We start from the raw sequence: 19,522 nt of genomic DNA, 5'->3' as shown, positions 1-19,522 counted from the left end.
AAAGAAGATAATAATATATCAAAGTAAGGGGTAACAAAAAATAGATATATGTAATATATTTAAATACACACTAGTAGGTCCTTTTTCTAACAATTTACTTTATATTTAAAGAAGGGTCTCTGGGAAGGGCATATAGTTGTGTCTTGTTTTTTGTCCAATTTGGGAATCCCTGCTTTTTAAATGGAGTGTATAGAACATTTACATTTAGTGTGTTTACTGATATGGTTGAAATATTACTAGTTGTTTTATATTTGTTCCATCTACTTGTTCTTCCTGTCTCTCTTTTCTTATCTCCTTTTGGATTAACTGAAAAAAAGTTTATGTGTGATTCCATTTTATCCTCACTATTTGCTTTTCATGTGAACTCTTTGTTTCTTTATTGATTGCTCTATGGATTACATCATACACATTTAATTTATTATGGTCTACCATTAAATATCATACTACTTCATATATATTGAAAGACTCTTAAAACAATATAGTTCCAATTACTTCCTCCCATCCTTTCTATTTTTGTCATATATTTCACATTTTTGAGCAAAAAAATCAAGTATATAATAAAGACCATGATTTAAAGTTCTTTTTAATTCATTCTCTCTTAAGACCTATAAGAGAGCAATCTATCATTCCACAATCTGTACTTCTTTATTGAAGTTTAATTATCACACAGTGTTATATTAGTGTCAGGTGTATAATGATTCAACGATTCTATACATTACTCGGTGCTCATCAAGATAAATATACTCTTGATCCTCTTTACCTATTTCATCCCTTCCCATACCCACCTCCTCCTCTGATATCCACAAGTTTGTTCTCTGTATTTAAGAGTTTGATATTTTGTTTGTCTCCTTTTTTCTTGGTTTACTCATTTCTTTCTTAAATTTCACATGAGTGAAATCATATGGTGTTTGTCCTCTCTGTCTGATTTATTTCACTTAACAACATACCCTCTAGGTCCATCCTTGTTATTGAAAATATCAAGATCTCACCTGTGTTTTTGGGCTGAGTAGTATTCCATTGTAAATACATACCACATCTTCTTTATCCATTCATCTATCAGTCGACACTCAGATAGCTTCCATATCTTGGGTACTGTAAATAATGCTTCAATAAACACAGGAGTGCATATATCTTTTTGAATCAGTGTTCTCATTTTCTTTGGGTAAATACCCAATAGTGGAATTCGATTATGTGATAATTCACTTGTACATGGTATAATTTTTAAATATTTTATTATTTTTCTTTGTCAGTAATATATCAAGGATTTTTTAAATATGTATTTCCAGTGATCTTTAGTCCTATACAAAGATATAAATTTTAACCTGCTATAATATTTTGCCTGACAAATTACCTGTAACTTTTCTTACAGCACAGGTCTGCTGACAATGAGTTCTCTCTGGTTTGTCTGGAACAGTCTTTATTTTTCTTTAATTTTTGGAAGGTATTTTGCTGCATATAATTCTAGAATAGAAATTTTTTGTTTGTTTGTTTTTTCTTTCAGTTAAGATGTTACTCTAGTGTCTCCTCACCTGCAAAGTTCATGACAAAAATTCTGCTGTCATATTTATACTTGTTCCATGTGTGTACTGTCTTTTTTCCTCTGCCTACCTGTAAACTGTCTCTTCATTACTTCTTTATCAGATATTTGGATATGATACGATTGTGTGGTTTTCTCCATATATCTTCTTGGAGTTCACTGAGTTTTTGGATCTATGGTTTTATAGTTTTCAACAAATTTGGAAGATTTTTTACCATTATTTCTTTTATTATCATTTTTATTCCGCTACCTCTTCCTCGTGAATCTTCAATAACACATGTTAGAATACTTAATGTCCCACAGTTCAGTTTCCCACTACTTTTTTACAGATTTTTTTTTCTCTTTGGACTTTGGTTTGTATGTTTTTCATTGCTGTATGTTCAAACTGAAATAACTTTTCTGCAATGTTGAACCTGGTATTCATTAAGGCATTTGGTTGTATTTTTCGTTTCAAATGTTACGTTTTTCATCTCTAGAAATTCATCTGAGTCTTTTCTATATATGTTTTTCTCTTATTAATATTCATTTCTCTTTACCTTCTTGAACATATAATAGCTGTTTTTCCATCTTTTTCTGCAAATTCTGTCATCTGTGTCATTTCTGGGTCTTTTCCTACTGATTGACTCATAGTTCTCATGCGCCTAATTTCCCAGCTTATCTGCATGCCTAGTAATTTTTAACATGATTCCAGGAAGTATGAATTCTATTTGTTGTATTACTTTAAATATTTTTTGAGAGAGAGAGAGAGAGACAGAGTGTGACCAGGGGAGGAGAAGACAGAGAGAGGGAGACACAGAATCAGAAGCAGACTCTGAGCTGTCAGCACAGAGCCCAACACAGGCTCGAACCCACAAACTGTGAGATCACGACCTGAGACAAAGTTGGACACTTAACCAACTGAGCCACCCAGGCGCACCAAATATTGTCTGATTTTAACTTAGGGATGCAGCTAATTTCAACGGAATCATTTTATACTTTGAGACCGGCTTTTTATCTTTTAAGAACAATTTCAGAAAAGCCTCTAATTGAGTATAATTTTGTTTTGCCACTAGGGCAATACACTTCTGAGGATTCCACCCAATGCCCTATATATTAGAAAATATTTCCACTTTGGCTGGTGGCAATGTAGATTATTTCCAGCCTCATGTGAGCTCCAGAGATTGCCTTGTCTACTCCTTCCTGCTGGTTACTTACTTTCGTGTATTTTCCTCACATGTACGTGCACCGCAGGGCTCAGCTAAAACCTCAAAAGGATACCATGCAGATATTTGGAACTCTGTGTATGTGTTGCTCCCTCATATTGCTATTTTATTCCACAAATTCTAGGTGACCTGGTCTCTCCAAACTCTCTCTCACCAACTTCACAAGGCTTCTAAGTATTGTTGAGATTTCTCTTAACTACACCACCTCCTGGAAACTTAAGGCCATGAGTTGAGGCAGTTATGAGATTCACATACTTTGTTCTCCTTCTCTTAAGGATCAACATTCTGTGCTACCTTTTGGCCACTTCCTGAAAATGAAATGTTCCACTTATTTTGTTTGGATTTACAGTTGTTTAATGTGAGAGAGTAAATTTGATCCCACTATTCCATCAGAGTGAAAAAAGGAAGTCTATACTGTTTCTTTTTCTGTGTAAGTTATTGAATGTTTTAAACAAGAGAACCTTCTAATAAAAGGAATAAAAGGTACAGCATAGGGAATATAGACAATGGTACTGTAATAATTTTGTATGGTGACAGGTGGTAGCTACACTTGTGAGCATAAATAGTATAACATATAAACTTGTTGAATCACTGAGTTGCACACCTAAAATTAATGTAACATTGTGTGTCAACTGTATTTCAATATTTTTAAAGTATAACGTTAAATTTTAATTCTTTTATTTCTATTCTAAGTTCTTCTCAATATACAATAAATTTTCAAATAAGATATGCTAGAAAATAAGTGTATTTTGAAGCTTATTGTCATTGTATATTTAAATCATGTCTGAATATGTAATCAAATTGCTACATAAGATTGGTTTTCTTTTAGAGTCAAAAGTGTTAAGTTCAATTGTATTTTCCATTTCCAGTAAATATTGGGTTGCTAAATTCCTAAAAAGCAAGCAGAATCAGAAATAATGCCAACTCTTAAAAAAGAACTCCTCCTTGTAGAATTACATTTCAAAAATTTTGTATTTACTGTGGACTCTTCAAAGTTTTCATCTTTGCTTTTTCATTAATTATAGGACTAAAAGTAGAAGAGCCATAGCGTTGGGTCTCTCTATTGTTGGTTCTTCATAAGTAAGGGATAAAAGAATTTTTCATTCATCTCGGGGCTTAGGAGGAAAGACGTTAAATATTATCAAACATCATAGCTGAAAAGGAGATGTCTTTGTGAAGATAGGTTTATTGCCAAATAAAACTATGTATCTGCTTGGGCTTCTCAGTCAATCTCCACTGAAAATACGGAGACACTGAAAATACAATTTCCAGTTTCTCTCAACTGAATATAAAACAGAAGCTACTTGTGGTATCCTATTCAAAAGAGGATCATCTAATCATCCTTATTTCACCATGTTTGTTTGTTTTCATTTTTGAGGCTTTTTTTAAAGCAAGAATGAAAGATTGTCTTTGTCCAGAAAACTGGAATGAATCCACTGAGTCATCCAAAAAATTGAAAAAAGGAATTGAACTGAGGTAGACCCAAAATGATTGATCCCTGGATTTTAAATCCCCACAGCTCAATCTAGGTCAGCTAAGCCTCAATCTTTCATTTACAGAGTAAGTGCTTTTGAAACACATGTACTAAGAAAAGATTGTTTGGCAAAGAGTGCCATGTTCAGTGGTTGGGTAATATGCTATAATGACATTTTGATTGTGTACTACACAAAACTGTTATGTCGTTATGAAAACACTAGGCAACATTTGTCAAATCTAAGAGAAGGAGAAATTTCAAAGTTGCACCTAAAATTAGTGCAGTGTGAAATTTAAAATACTTTCATTTTTACTCCCAGACCAGATCTTGAAAGTGGTTAGAGTGACTCTTCCAAGATTTTGGATTAAATTAGAGGGCACAAACAATTTTTTTTCTTCCTCTTTAAATGACAGGAAAGGGAAACAACTTCTCAATTAGGACAGACCTTAGATATTGCCTATGGAGAATGGTCACAAAACTGTTAGCTGCTACTCCCAGTTATTGTCAAGTCCTCTGATATGAGTCTTAACTAAAATTATAAGAGACCCATAGCATTTAAGCAATTGACATCTCCAATTTAAAATATTGTAAAAAAAAAAAAAGCCAAAGAAAACAAAAGAAAAAAGAAAACATGAAAAATACAATTTCAAAAAATTTCAAAATGCTATGAAACTAAAGTGTATTTTTCTGAGTTACAATTTGAATCAAGTGGACTTAGAGGCTGGTGTAGTAGTGAGCCTTGGTGTCCACCCAAAGTATCTATACCTCACTTTAATGTTCTGATTTCATGGTTTCATTTATCTCCCTTCCCCAATGTTTTTAATAAGTCTCGTGAGATGAATAAAGCATTGTCTCTACAGAAAATCCCCCAAAATATCAAGAGCTAGCCTTGTTGATAGAAACAAAAAGAAAATGGAGTGGTCTAAAAAAGTAAGAGTTCCTTAGCCAGTAAACAGAAGTTATAGATAAATTAGAATAAACAATTCAAATGTGATGGTTGTATGAATAAGTTTACCACACACTATGTGCATTAAGTACAAAAAAGAAAAAAAAAAGAAAATATAACTAAGGAAACAACTTTAGCAATTACTTCTTACAGTACAAGAAGTGATCATTAAATGAGATAAAACTTTAAAAGAAAACTTGTGGTGTGAGGTTACACATAGGCCACACATAATTCTAAATGGAAATGTAATTGAGGAAAAAGCCAGAAGCCTATATAAGTACCCCATAAAGTAACAGGTGGCATAAGGCTTGTTTGTTTTAGAGATGTAAAGAATTAGAGGCTGTTCCTTAAAGTCAAGATTAGCTGATATAGAAATAAAATGCTTTTGCTCACATGAATCTCTCCAGTGCTTAACCCATGAACTATCAACACCATCCAGAGTTACTATTTTAATTATGCATATTCAGGTAAGTTCATGGTTAATGTTTCCTTAGAAATGGTGTAGTGTGGAGTGTATTTTATTGGCATTTATTGTAAAAGCATTTATAAAGGACTTTAGTGGTTTATTTATACTATCATTACACATCTGGGGAGGTTCCTTATATTTTTCAGTTTTATGTCGCTGATTTTTTATGGAGGTAATTATAAGGTAGAGTGATATTTTCAGATTTTTATTTACTAAAGATGATGGGATAAATTTTGTAGAAATAGCTAGGTTTTATGGCACACTTAAGGTGTAAAAACAATTGTTAAATAAAATTGGTGATTAAGATTTGAATATTTGTAGCTGTGTTACACATTATGTATTCAAGTGCTAGACTTCATATGTAGAATTTTAAAAATGTGTATCAAGATTTCATTTCTACAATTAAATTCACAGTTTTGAGGGAATATAATAACAACCAAAATAAAGACAATTCCATTCAAATTTCAAATATGATGTTTTACATAAAGTTGGCGGAAAAACTGCTATCTCAGTCTCAATATCTAAGATGGATTAACACCTAGACAGCCATCCAGCATGTTAAATCATAGCTTGTTGATGAACATCAGTTGTAGAACACATGTAGCCCAGATGTCAACTGGCGTCTGCTTATGACTTAAGATCTCAACTAGATTATTTGACTGCTCATTCATTCCACGTCCTTTAGATGAGTAATACCTTCCCAAACCTCTGGTCTTTCTGAGCAGCTGCTTCCACTGAATGAACTCAGTTTTGGACTATCTGAATATTCAGAGTGCTCTGTACCTGCCTACAATGCTTCAACCCAGATGGAGAATCCAGAACATTCTGTAATTTCTAACAAGTCAAAACAAAAGCCACTCATTCAAAATATGGGTCTGTCCTGTAAACTTTCCTGAAGATAATGAAGCAGTTTGCCTCAAGGGAGGGAAGATTTTCTATTACAACCATGTAGATGACTTCAAAGAGAAAATTAGACACAAACTTTTTTTTAAAGGCTCCATCTGCCTATTTCTCAGAAATCACCCCATTAAATGCATGTCTCTTTTCCCAACCATAGGAAATTGGGAGATTTGGGAAGAGTTCAGCAGAGTGATTCTGACTTGGGCTGTGGTTTCAAGTAGACAGTAACTAGGGCTACAACAGGTGGGGACTGGCTATACATTTCTCTCTTCATGTAGTCTCAGGGTTTCCCCATGTTACCTCTCCACACAGGCCAGTTTGTACTTCCTCACAGGATGGCAGCCTCTGAGAAACTGAACTGCTTACATAGTAGCTCAGGCTTTCACAGCGAACATTCAAGACATCAAGGCAGAACCTGTCTCAGAAGTCACAGAGGGTGACTTCCATGTAGTCACAAGTCCATCTAAGCTCAAGATCAAGTAAAAGACTCCCTTCTCAAAATCACATATAAAATCAAAGCATGGGATAGGACATACTGTGGCCATGTTTAGAAAACACAAATCTGCCACATATGTTTAATTATTTATCCTCAATTCTTACCCAGTTCTTTTTAACATACAGTACGAAAAGTAACAGTTACATATAAATGCATTAATCTAACGTTTTCTTACTATTATGAGTACTGTTCTTTCAGTCACTAATGGAATGTTTAAAGATCTGTAAAACAAACAAAAATGCACGTATTTTACAAAATTAATAGTATCATTAACCTGTCTACAGGGTAAGACTAATTCAGCTGCTACAGCTTTAATTAAAAGCATGTCAATGCCACTAAGTGTATAGAATCTAGAATTAGATTCTATTAGAAGAGGATAATGGTCTAAATCCCCCTGTAAACTCTGTGCCCTGAGGAAGGTGTTTAAACTTTCTGGCCCTTTTGGTTTGAGCCTCAATAAAATGTTTTTTTAAATAAATTTATAATGTTTTCTCTTTCCTTGACTGCATATAGGTATCATTATATCTTTTATAGATGATCCAATAAAGCTCTAAGAGATAAAGTATCTGTCCAAAATTGAAAATCACTGTCAAAGTTAAGACCAAAACTGAGTTCTAAGTTCACTACTCTCAACCATGCAACCTACTTGATCAATACAACAAAATACCAACAGGTGAATGCATTATTATATCTAGAATAAAATTAGAGTGGCTACAAAATTGAACGCAATTTTCCATCTGCTTTATTGATAAAGTCACTAATTACTACATTTCAACCATACTGAAAATACAGTCAACTCAGGCCAATTTTTCTCATCTGAATTCGCCAAGATTTGTGTCTAAAGAATGCCAGCAGACACATCTGTCTTTGTATATGCCAAACTAGAATGACACAATCCACCCTATTGTATTTTGGGCATACTCCAATGGCTGCTCTACCTGTACATTTAATCTGTTCATACCCATAGTCTGAGAGTAAATGCACATTTGTTTACAGAGTGTACTAATTGCAGTTATTATGTTAACATATTTAGATGATGATGTACTAATACACAATGTAAAAATATGCTCAAATGCCAAAAAGGTAACAAGTTTGCATGCATCTGGCAACTTCTGATACACTGGCTTTCTTAAATCAAGAATGAGAAGGGAAATCCTTTGGATATGATTTAACAATTGCATTGCACACTATTTCTTTCCTTCTTATTTAAAAAAAAAAGTTTGTTTATTGGTTTTTTAGTGCCAGGTGTTTATTTTCCCCACGCAGTGAGATTGCTCACATATACAACACACACAGACGCTGGCACCATGGGGGAGAAGAGCACCCCTGGCCTCTGTGGGGAGAACAGGACTTTCTCTCAGCTCTTTGTCTCATGGCACAAGACGGGGGAGGAGAATGGCTTCTCTCTCCTACCCTCACTGGGGACTGAGGAGACCCATGAACAAATTCCACACCTTCCACCTCTCAGCCAAGGAGGAGCCACCTTGGTGACATGTTTAGTTCCAAACATGACAGTAGGTGGAAAAGGGACTGGCCTGGTCCCAACCATTATAGGATAAGATGTAAATGATAAGGAAGGGGTATAGTTTGGCCACGAAGGGGGCAGGTGACACCATCAGAAGCATGTGAGGGGTGGAGATGTGTGGGAGGTAGAAGCACAGTCACTGGGCTTCTGAGCTACCTACTCCCTGGCTTATCAGGAAAAGGAGGGAAGATGGATGGGCTTATTGTTTGGCATTGATGATATCCACAAACTTGGGCTTGAGGAAAGCCCCACCCACGAGGAAGCCATCCACATCAGGCTGGCTTGCTAGCTCCTTGCATGTTGCCCCAGTCACAGAACCTCCATAGATGCTACGGGTACTCTGAGCCACTGCGCCAGAGACATTAGACGTCAGCCATCCCTGGAGCTTTTCTTGTACTTCCTGAGCTTGTTGGGGCGTTGCAGTCTTGCCAATACCAATGACACATACAGGCTCATAGGCTCCAGTCAGTCCTTCACATTATCTGTGATGATCTTGGTTTGCTCAAAAACGACCTTCTCAGTGATGCCAGCTTCCCTCTCATCTAGTTTCTCCCCCATGCAGGGGTTTACTCCAAGTCCCTCTGCCAGGGCAGGGGCCACTTTCTGTCCAATCAGCTCATCTGACTTCCCAAAGACACGCCTTCTTTCCCAGTGCCCCGGGACTACCCATGTGGCTCCACAGTCTTTGATCATGGCAGGGCTGATCTCCCCAGTAAAGGCTGCGTTAGGCACTTTGTAGCAGTTCTGCACAGCCACAGCAATCTTGGGATCTAGCTTCTGTCGGACAAAGTCGATTAGGCAGTTGGGGGGGGGGGGGTGCACAAATCACTTCGATGTCATGTCAGCCAGCACCATGGTCGTGTTCGGAGTGGTGATGAGTTCCTCCAGGTTCTTCTTCCACCCATACATCTTCCTGTCCCCCTCCACATGCTCCCCTCCCCACGAAGAACTTCCTCGAGGGAACCGTGGCGCTGGAATTGACACATGGAAGGTGTATCACCCTAAAAAATAACTTTTGAGATCTATCACCTATGCACTTCACTCCAAGGGCAGAGCTATGTACATTAAAGCTCTTTCTTGAAACAAAATTTGCATGGACTATTCCATGTAATTATGAAATTCTTAATTATACTGAGAATTATGTAGGAAGAAAAAAAGTAGCTATCAACACTAACCCAGAGAAAAACAGAAAACTTGAATAGACCATCAACCATGGAGAAATTTGCAAAAAGTATTGACTAATCATTTTTACAAAAGACTTCAAAGACAGATAGTTTTACTAGTGACCTCTTCAGAAATGCAAGAAACCTTTCATGTTTTGTCATAAAATTCTCTTAGGCTTTCTCAGTATATAAGCATACCTTCAAATATTAAATTGGATTTTCCTTTTTAAAAAAGGTAGTCTAGATAATCATTAAAAATAGGGTTACTGGAGTCAGACCTGTTTTTGCATGCCAGCTCTACCATGTATAAGATGTGTAACTTTGGTCAATTTAATTGACCTCTCCAAGTCACAGTCTCTTCATCAGCAAAATTAGAATAATAGCAATAATGGATTTCTAATAGCACCTGACGTATGGTAAATGTCATTAGATATCAAGTAATATTATTGCTCATAACAATACTCATAAACATAATTATTGCTTTATTGGATATTCTGAACAATTCTAAGAGACACAGAATGGAAATAAAAGGTATAAGTAGAAAAGATTAAGTGACTATTATTAACCAGTGCACAATTTACATAACTGGAATTCCAAGAGAACTGCAAATTTCTTCAAATTAACATAGATTAGAAAAGTAGCCAGGTATAAGACAAATAAATAAAAACAATAGCTTTCCTTAATAAGTCAGAATAATTATTATAAAAGTATTTCATTTGTGGGGTACCTGGGTGGCTCAGTTGGTTAAGACTCTGACTCTTGATTTCAGCTCAGTCATGATCTCATTGTTTGTGAGTATGAGCCCCCCATGGGGCTCTGCACAGAGCCTGCTTGGGATTCTCTCTCTCTCCCTCTCTCTCCCTCTACCTCTCTCTCTCTCTCTCTCTCTCCCTCTACCTCTCCCTCTCTCTCTCTCTCTCTCTCTCTCTCTCTCTCTCTCTCTTTCTCTCTCTCTCCTTCTCTCTCCCTCTCCCTCCCTCTACCTACCTCTCTCCCTCTCTTTTTCCCTCCCTCTCTGCCCTGCCTCTGCTCATGCACTCTCTCTCTCTTTCAAAAAATAAACAAACATTAAAAAATATATTTCACTTGTATATGCAGCAAAATTTTCCTGGAAGAATAAATGGATGAATATATATACAACAAATTTGGAAAGAAGAAGAAAGGGAAATTGATAAAGTTGTCATGAGAACTGACAGAAACCAATATGTCAGAAAATCTTTGTCTGGAAATACACACATTCGAATACACTTATGAGTTTAATATATGACAAAGAAAACATTGTAAATCAATAGTGAAAGGATAGAACACCAATACTTGTTAGGAAAGCTATTTGGGAAATAATCGAGTTAGGTCTTCATCTATGTAATGACCACATGCCTACTGGTTGTGTCTGCAGCTCAAAATATTACCCCTTCCCCGGTAACTACCCTTCCCCTGATTCTTTGATAACGAATTTGATTCAGAGAATGGACTCTTAAAAGCCAGGGTTCATCCAATGTGACCTCATTTCAGGGCAACATTAAGCACCATATCCAAACTAGAAAAACAGGGCCGTTTTAGTGGAATTTGGACTGGAAGTGAAGATTTAGTCTTTCTCTGTATTGTTGGATGGTTCCCGCTGGGACAAGGAAGTAGAGAAAACAAATGGGAAGGATGAGGAAATGGAATGAGGGCATAGGCCAGAGATGAAAAAGAATGGACTCCAAACAGCATGCCCATCCCGGTTCCCTGTCTCTCCCCAAAGTGTGACTGCATCCCAAACATGGTTCCGTGAAACATCCCTGTATTCATTAGAAGCAACCTAACCTTTGAAAGCTTCACAATTCTTGTGACTTTCATCCAAACTATTCCTAAATAAAATTACTTTATCTACCAAAATAAATCCCAAATGAAATATACACTAAATTTTAAAATGAAGCATAAGGCAACTATAAAAGTGTTCATCTTTAGAAGGTAAAGAACATTCTAAACGTAAAAGCTCCATAACAACAAAAAGAAACTACATACTTAGTATTTCATACATATGTAGCATTAGTATGATTACAATCAAATAATGAAAACATCTGCAACATATATGGCACAAATATACAAATGATTTATTAATATTTTCATGTAAAAAGTGCTTTAAAATATGAAGAAATATACTAACACCCTAAATTAAAAGCAGGCAAATCAGAGAACAGACAAATCACAGGAGAAATATAAAAGATCATTAAACACGTGAAAAATATTCTAGAAGTGAAAAGGAATGTTTTCACACTTAAAATGCATATTACTTGTGTCAATATTGATACACAGAAATAAGTACTCCATGGCTCACAGTGCTGTCAGAAAGTAAATCGCAAGATGTATTAAAGACCTTCACATATGAAGCCAGTGTACTAAATCATAAATCAGCACGTCTGCTTACAAGGGCAGAAACCCAACTCAAAATGCTGTCATGAGAAAACGGATGGATTGGCTCACATAGGTAAAAATCCCAGCAGTGCTCATATGGAATCCCCCTGCTCAAACATGCATTATGAATCTCTTTCCATGTCCAGTCTGCTTTCAACTGTTATGGCTTTTCTTTTTTTTTTTCCTGAGGCAGGCCTTCCCTCAAGGTGAAAGATGGCAACCTGCCCTTGAGACTCCATGTTGTGCTGCCTCACTGAGCCGGCAGAAAGAGGACCTGAACTTCCTAATAGTTTACTGTAAAATCCCAAGATTACACCTCACTATATTTTACTGGCATGACTTGGTCCACATGCTCCCCCTGTGAAACAATCACTTTGATGAGGAAACAGGTTCAACTTCTTGGGATAAGGGCTGGGTATGGGATTCACCCTGTGTGAATCAGGGCTTGACTGGCAGGGATAGAGATTAGGAAAGGTAGTTTACAAAGGAAAATCCAGATGCTATTTCTAAGAGAAGCAAGATGGATGTTGTAGACACATGATAACAGATGTCAATACATACACCATACATACAATTTTAACTTCTACTAATCTAGTCTAAAAACATAATGAGAAAGAAAGAGAAGACTGTGTTAGGCATTTTTAAATAATAGCTGTATTTCTTATAGTAGAAAAATGAAAACTATAGTAGAAAAATGACTACATAAATTACAGTATAAGTATGTTATCATACAAAAGAGATAAAGTTACATATAGCTATCACATCCAACAGGGAGGGAAGGAAGGAACGCCGAGGGTTTTGAGACATTTGGGCTTAAGATAGATATTTTGGAGCAATTCGTATATAAACCCAAGACATGAAGACAAGACAATACAATAGATGTATTATTTAAATATATAACTCTATCTAGTTTTATAAAAAATACATTTTTTTATTTTATTTACTTTATGTACTTTATGTATTTATTTATGTATGTATTGATTTTATGTCAAGTATAATGTAGACAGTGCAACCATGGGGCAAACACAATAGTATAAAAAAATAGAATAAAAATCTATATACAGAATATAATACCAGTTTTGTACATATTTGTATTTTCCCAGGGGAAGAAAAACTGAAAGGAAACAGACCATAATGACAATCTAGTGTGGTAGAATTGGGGGAATTTTCTATAGACACATATACTAGCTTTTATCAGGTAAAAACTCTGTTAAACAGTTACAAAATGCCAAAACTTGTTAGCTAATTATGTAGGTGCTCAGTACCTACTGTGCCTAGGCAGCCTGAAGTTATTAAATGCCTACATGCTAGTTAACCTCTGTACTACCTAAACCTGAGCATTGCTTGAAGACTTTGAACTTTAGTATCTACATCAGCAAAAGTGGGAATAAATTACATCTGCTTCGCAAACTTCACATATTATTATGAAAAGCAAACAGCATAAGTCAAAGCACTTTTTAAATTATAAAGTGCTAAAAATACTGATAGCTACTAGTGCCTGATACATACAAGGCACTTAAATGTAAATTCTCTGCCCACTTTTCTTCTTATACCCTACCTATTCCCTCATTTGTAAAATGTGCATGGCATAAATATTCAGAGTAGAGAGGAGAGTTGAATCCCTCCTTCCTTCCAGTTTTCATTTTTCCATGAAAGCCAGATCTCTTTCACAGAGCAAGGCAGTAGATTATGCAGTACAAAGAGCCAAACCAGTAGCTTCACAGATCCAGTGCTTACTACCTGGGGCAAGCTGGGCAGGTGTGACAGCACACAGTACTGCTCCACCTGTGGCTCAGAAGGTAGTTAGGCATACATAAAGGACCAGTGGGACTTTAGAGCCTCCAACATACCTCTTTCCAACTGGCTCCCCTAAGAAAATTGGGAAACTTAAACACAATGGATTTCATATGGAGTCATAGTGAGCGTATACACTACCTGCACACATTGCCAAATATTCAAGTTTAACTCAGTAAGAAGTGGGCCAAGGAATGATAAAAGAAACTACTTGAGAAAGCCATAGGACCTTCTAAATTTCAAAACTGTGACATTCCCTCTTTTGTCATAAAATTCAGCCTATCCCTATGACTCTGCCCCACTCCTGACCACCTAAATTCGGCCCCTCCCTTTTTCTGCAGCCTCTAGGGAAGTATATGCAGAATGCAAGTTCACCAGCGCCCACACTTCCCTTGCTCTGGCCTTGACCCTGTGGCAATTCTTCAAGACTTAAGACAAGAGCCTGTTTCTTTACCCAAATTACTACAGCCTGCTTAAAATGTTGGGCAGCTGAGAATGTAGCCTGTCCCCACAGGGTAGGAATGTATTAACCACCCTATAAAAGTTATTTTTAAAGTTTTATTTAAGGAACGGCAGCTGGAGAATAAAGAAAAGAAAGGCAAAACACAATTCCTTTATACCCAGGCTGCAATCCCTCCTACACCAATCTCCCATGGTTCTCTGTGGGAATTGCATCCATGAAAATGCTTTAAGCCTGACCTCCAAAACTGGAAATCAGAGAATCTAAAAATAAAACAAACAGGAAATGCAAAACAACCCTGTTTGATCAGACCCTTGTGGGTGCCTTGCTTAATTATATTAGGTAAGTTTGACAACAGACTTGGAATTCTTTCATTGGATTTGGAGGGAATTACCAAAAAATTAAAAATATATTAAAATACTATCATACATAATGAGCTCACTGCCATTTGGAAATTGTTTCTAATCAACAAGCTGTAGATGTTAACAATGAATATTTTCCAGGAGTTCATATCCTATCGATGAGAGAATAATCATTTGAGTAAAAGGGAAAAGAAATTTAGCAAACTACAAAGCCATGAAATAAATAAATACTAATGCAGACTATATTTCATTAATCTCTAAATTGTGATAAAAATAACTCTGCCTCTCATTGCCTTTTTACTAATACTGCATTTGCAATATATGGTTGCTGTATTTGTTTAAAAAAAATGCACTGCAAGTTTGCAATTCACCTCAATACAATAAGATTTATTGAAAGCACCTACTGTGCGTAAAAGACAGTTTCTACCTCAAGGAACTTACACAATCACAGAAGGAAAATATATATGTGCACACAGGAAAATAAATACACAAGATGGAAAGTGCTATGAGCTGAGAATGGGAAAAAAATCACATCCAATCAAGGGTTCCAGAAAAGGTCCACTGGAGATCACCGTGAAGAATGGGTAGAATTCTAACAGAATAGGAGAGAATAGTATAAGCAAGGGCAACAGTAGGAAAGGAGAGTGCATGTCTAGAAAACAATAAGTAATCTCTCAGCAGCATGAGACAGTGAACAAAGATTTCAGAGGAAAATGGGCTCCCAGCCTGATTCTACACTTGCTAGCTGTTTGACCTCTGGCAAGTTGCATAACTTCTCTAAGTCTCTGTTTCCTCCTACTTAAAACTGAGCTACCAGTATGTGTGCCTTGTGAGGAAGACCATGCATGTGAAACACTTATCATTTGAACATATAGCGAATACTCAAAAAATGTTTAAAACAAATAAGGAAAGAGATGGAAGGAGGGAGAGTGGGAAGAAAGGAAGAAGAGTAGGAAAGAGATAAAGAGGAAGGAGGGAAAGAAGGAACGCCGAGGGTTTTGAGACATTTGGGCTTAAGATAGATACTTTGGAGCAATTCGTATATAAACCCAAGACATGAAGACAAATGTCACAAACTAAACAAGGCAGAGGACAGAAGTACAAGGATACTTACCTTTTGTGGGTGGAAAGACAAAATGACATATGAGGTCACCATGCAATGGAATAAGGATAGAACAAAGGTCCAGATTTTGGTTCTACCAAAGTCTGTGTAACTTTGAAAAAATTGCTAGAACTTTTTGAGTGGAAAAATATCTTCCCCACAGAATTGTCCTGAAGAATGAAAGAGATAGGATGTATATAAAAATCACATAACACCATGCCTTGTACATAGCTAACCATCTATAACTATTAGACTCCTCCTCACTTTCTTACTTGCCTCCCTTACAGAAAGGAAAAAGAACAACAAATTTAAAGAAAAAAAAAACTGAAATAAGGGCATGACAGTGGCTCTAATGGAATAGAAGAGGAGAGAGAATAAGAAATGCTGTGAGGGTTATTGCATAGGCTTACCATTTATCCTAAGATTTCAGTTTCAGTAGAGGGTTTAGGTGGGAAAAATAGATTATAAATTGAAAACATTAAATCGGTGGTAAGGTTCATTTAGTGTGTTCCTACCTCATGTCAGGGTATTAAAGCAAAGATTTAAAAATAGTGTAACATGCATGGGGGTTAAGGTTAAGTGAATCCTATTAAATTTATTTAGGTATTTATTTTTATGGAATGGATAAAATGAAACCAAAAAGAAAATAGAAAGAAGAGGTACAGGATGAAGGCAAAATAAAAGGCATGTTTCATGGTGGCAAATTGAATCTAGTACACTGTTAGTCTTCAGGAGATACATCTCCTCTTGAGTCACAGGTGTTGTGTTTGGTGGAGACACAAATTTCTTTTTTTGTTGTTGTTAATGTTTGTTTATTTCAAGGAAGAGAGAATGACAGGGGATGAGCAACGGAGGGGCAGAGAGAGAGGGAGACACAGAATCCAAAGCAGGCTCCAGGCTCTGAGCTGTCAGCACAGAGCCCAATGCAGGCTTCGAATCCACGAGCTGTGAGATCATGACCTGGGCCGAAGTTGGAAACTCAACCAACTGAGCCACCCAGGCACCCTGAGACACACAAATTTCTTGAGAGGGAGAGGATGACAGCCAAGAAAGGTCATACTAAAAGTGTTCACCTTCTGAGTAGGATTCCAGGAGTGACTCTTATGAATGCTTGATACCCTGGAAGTAGGATGTTATCAATAGCTAAGAGTCCCCAAGTACTAGTGAAAGGCCTGTGAAAATGACAGATTATGGGGTGTTAACAAAACACATGGAGACAGAACAAAGGTGATAGACCAAAAGGATTCTGAGTTGGTGGAATGACGTCTTAAAATATCCATGGGAAAAGATGATTTAGAGTTCAAAGACTGGATCTAAGAGTTTTCAATTTTGGTTGGGCCCTCCTTTGCTGGAGGGGTGAGAGCATTAACACAATTGGAAGATCTACAGTTGATGGTGACATTCTTCTCAGCTGAGGCCTCAGGGAGATGCTAACATCAAGTGATTGGAGAGAAGACCAACTAACAAACTGGATATAGGGTGAAAGAGATGGCCCAAACTGAGGATACCAAAAGCAAATAGTGAATGCAAAGGAATGAGCCAGCATTCAGCGAGCCAGTGAAGTAAAACCCTAATGGGTAAGAAGCATTCCTGGGGACACGCTTGGAGGAAGAGTCAGTTGCACCACAGCAGGAAGGGAGGCCTACCAAAGAGGCAAAGTAGACTCAACAAAAACTTTTCTATGCTCTAAAGGGGCTGAAGTGGAATGAAGGAAATGGGTTCAGGTAGGCAAAAAACTGTAAGATCAGAATGCTAGAAAGCTCACTGATAGACTTTATGAAGTCTCCAAAGATGGTAACTGATGCACAGTGGAGAAATTGTTTAACAGACTTAACAAAAAATAGATGTAAAAGAGCTAGCTTCCTGTGCACCTGGCTGCCTCAGTCAGAGGAGCATGTGACTCTTGATTTCTAGGTCATGAGTTTGAGTCCCAAGTTGGGTGCGATGCCTACTTAGAAAACAAACAAAATTAAAATTAAAAAATAAAAGTAGTGCTTCAATAAACATTCTGATGTAAAAAAAAAAAAAAAAAAGAGCTAGCTTCCAGAATTTGAAAAAAGAAAAAAAATGATCACAGAATAAAAATTATGTACGTATCTTTAATTATAATAGCATATTATATAATTATATACTATACAATATGAAAGGGAGGGCCTACACCAGCGGACTCCATCTTGTTCTGTGTCCTCCACCTTGACCATGCCTCCTCCCCTTGAGTAACCTCCCGCTCACCTGTTCAAACTTCCCGATCAAAACACACGTCGACCTGCGTAACAGGACTCCCACTCTTCCCCAGCCAATTGGCTAAGGCCACAGCCATTACCTCACCAACTGCCCCTAGACCCCAATAAAACCTTTGTGCTTTTGAAACTCGCTCTCTCTCCAATATCTCACGGCTGCATCGGTGCAGGTAGAAGATTGAGCTCGAGCTAGCTTGAATAAAGGCTCTTTGCTTTTGCATCAGATTCGGCTCCCTGGTGGTCTTTGGGGGATCACGAATTCTGGGCATAACATAATATAGTTTATATAACAGTGTTTCCCTATAGTTACTACTATATATCTATAAAATAATTAAGAAATAATGTTACTCTAAATTGCATAAATGAATGTAGTCCTATTTGAAGATGCTAATAGAAAATTAAATCTGGGGCACCTGATGGCTCAGTTGGTTGAGCGTCTGACCTGACTTTGGCTCAGGTCATAATCTCATGGTTTATGAGTCCGAGCCCCGCATCAGGCTCTGTGCTGACAGCTCAGGCCAGCTAGAGCCTGGATCGGATTCTCTGTCTCCCTGTCTCTTTGCCCCTCCCCCACTCACATTCTGTCTCTCTCTCTCTCTCTCTCTCAAAAATAAATAAACATTATTTTTTTTAAAAAAAGGAAGAAAATTAAATGCTATAATTCCAAAGAAAATATTAATTTCAAACAAATTTTTTTAAAAATATGAGTGAATTATTTTGATTAAAATTTATAAAGCAACTATTTAGATTTTCTAGAAACTAAAGAATGATTGCATCTCTTTATTTATTTATTTATTTATTTATTTATTTATTTATTTATTTATTCATTTTAATTTTTTTTAACGTTTATTTATTTTTGAGACAGAGAGAGACAGAGCATGAACGGGGGAGGGTCAGAGAGAGGGAGACACAGAATCTGAAACAGGCTCCAGGCTCTGAGCTGTCAGCACAGAGCCCGACGCGGGGCTCGAACTCACGGACCGCGAGATCATGACCTGAGCTGAAGTCGGCCGCTTAACCGACTGAGCCACCCAGGCGCCCCTCTTTATTTATTTAAAGAAAGTAATTTGTTTTCCTAAATATGTAACGTCCACATGATATAGGCTGGAATTATTTTAAAAAATTGGACAATCTTACATTTGATAAGTTGTACCAGGCAAAATGTGGATTATATAAACTATATAGCACACGTACATTCAAAAATTAAGCTAGAACAATCAAAATGTTGTAAGATAATAACACTTGGAACACTGGCACATGATAAACTCATCTTATTTCCAATGTAGTTAATATTGAAGTACTTACATTATTTTGTACATGTTTCTCTTCATCAACAAAGCAGCCACAGAACTGCAAATGACATGTTATAGGCATGTTGCACTATCATCCAAAACTTAATAAATTCTCATAATTACTGAATCAAACACATACCTCTACATATTTACTTTTCACATCTAA

The 19,522-nt window shown here is 36.7% G+C and overlaps 1 long non-coding RNA gene and 1 pseudogene across 1 annotated transcript in view; both read right to left on the bottom strand.

Annotated features, from left to right (window-relative positions):
- Positions 1 to 19,522, bottom strand: part of LOC123383897 — a 98,020-nt gene that overhangs the window by 25,393 nt on the left and 53,105 nt on the right. The gene's annotated exons all lie outside the window — the stretch shown is intronic.
- On the bottom strand, positions 7,741 to 10,454 carry LOC101094252 (annotated as a pseudogene).

This window comes from Felis catus, chromosome A2 (assembly GCF_018350175.1).
Source record: "Felis catus isolate Fca126 chromosome A2, F.catus_Fca126_mat1.0, whole genome shotgun sequence".
Taxonomy (NCBI): Eukaryota; Metazoa; Chordata; class Mammalia; order Carnivora; family Felidae; genus Felis; species Felis catus.
The sequence above is the reverse complement of the archived record's forward strand: the minus strand, read 5'-3'. Positions and strand labels throughout refer to the sequence as shown.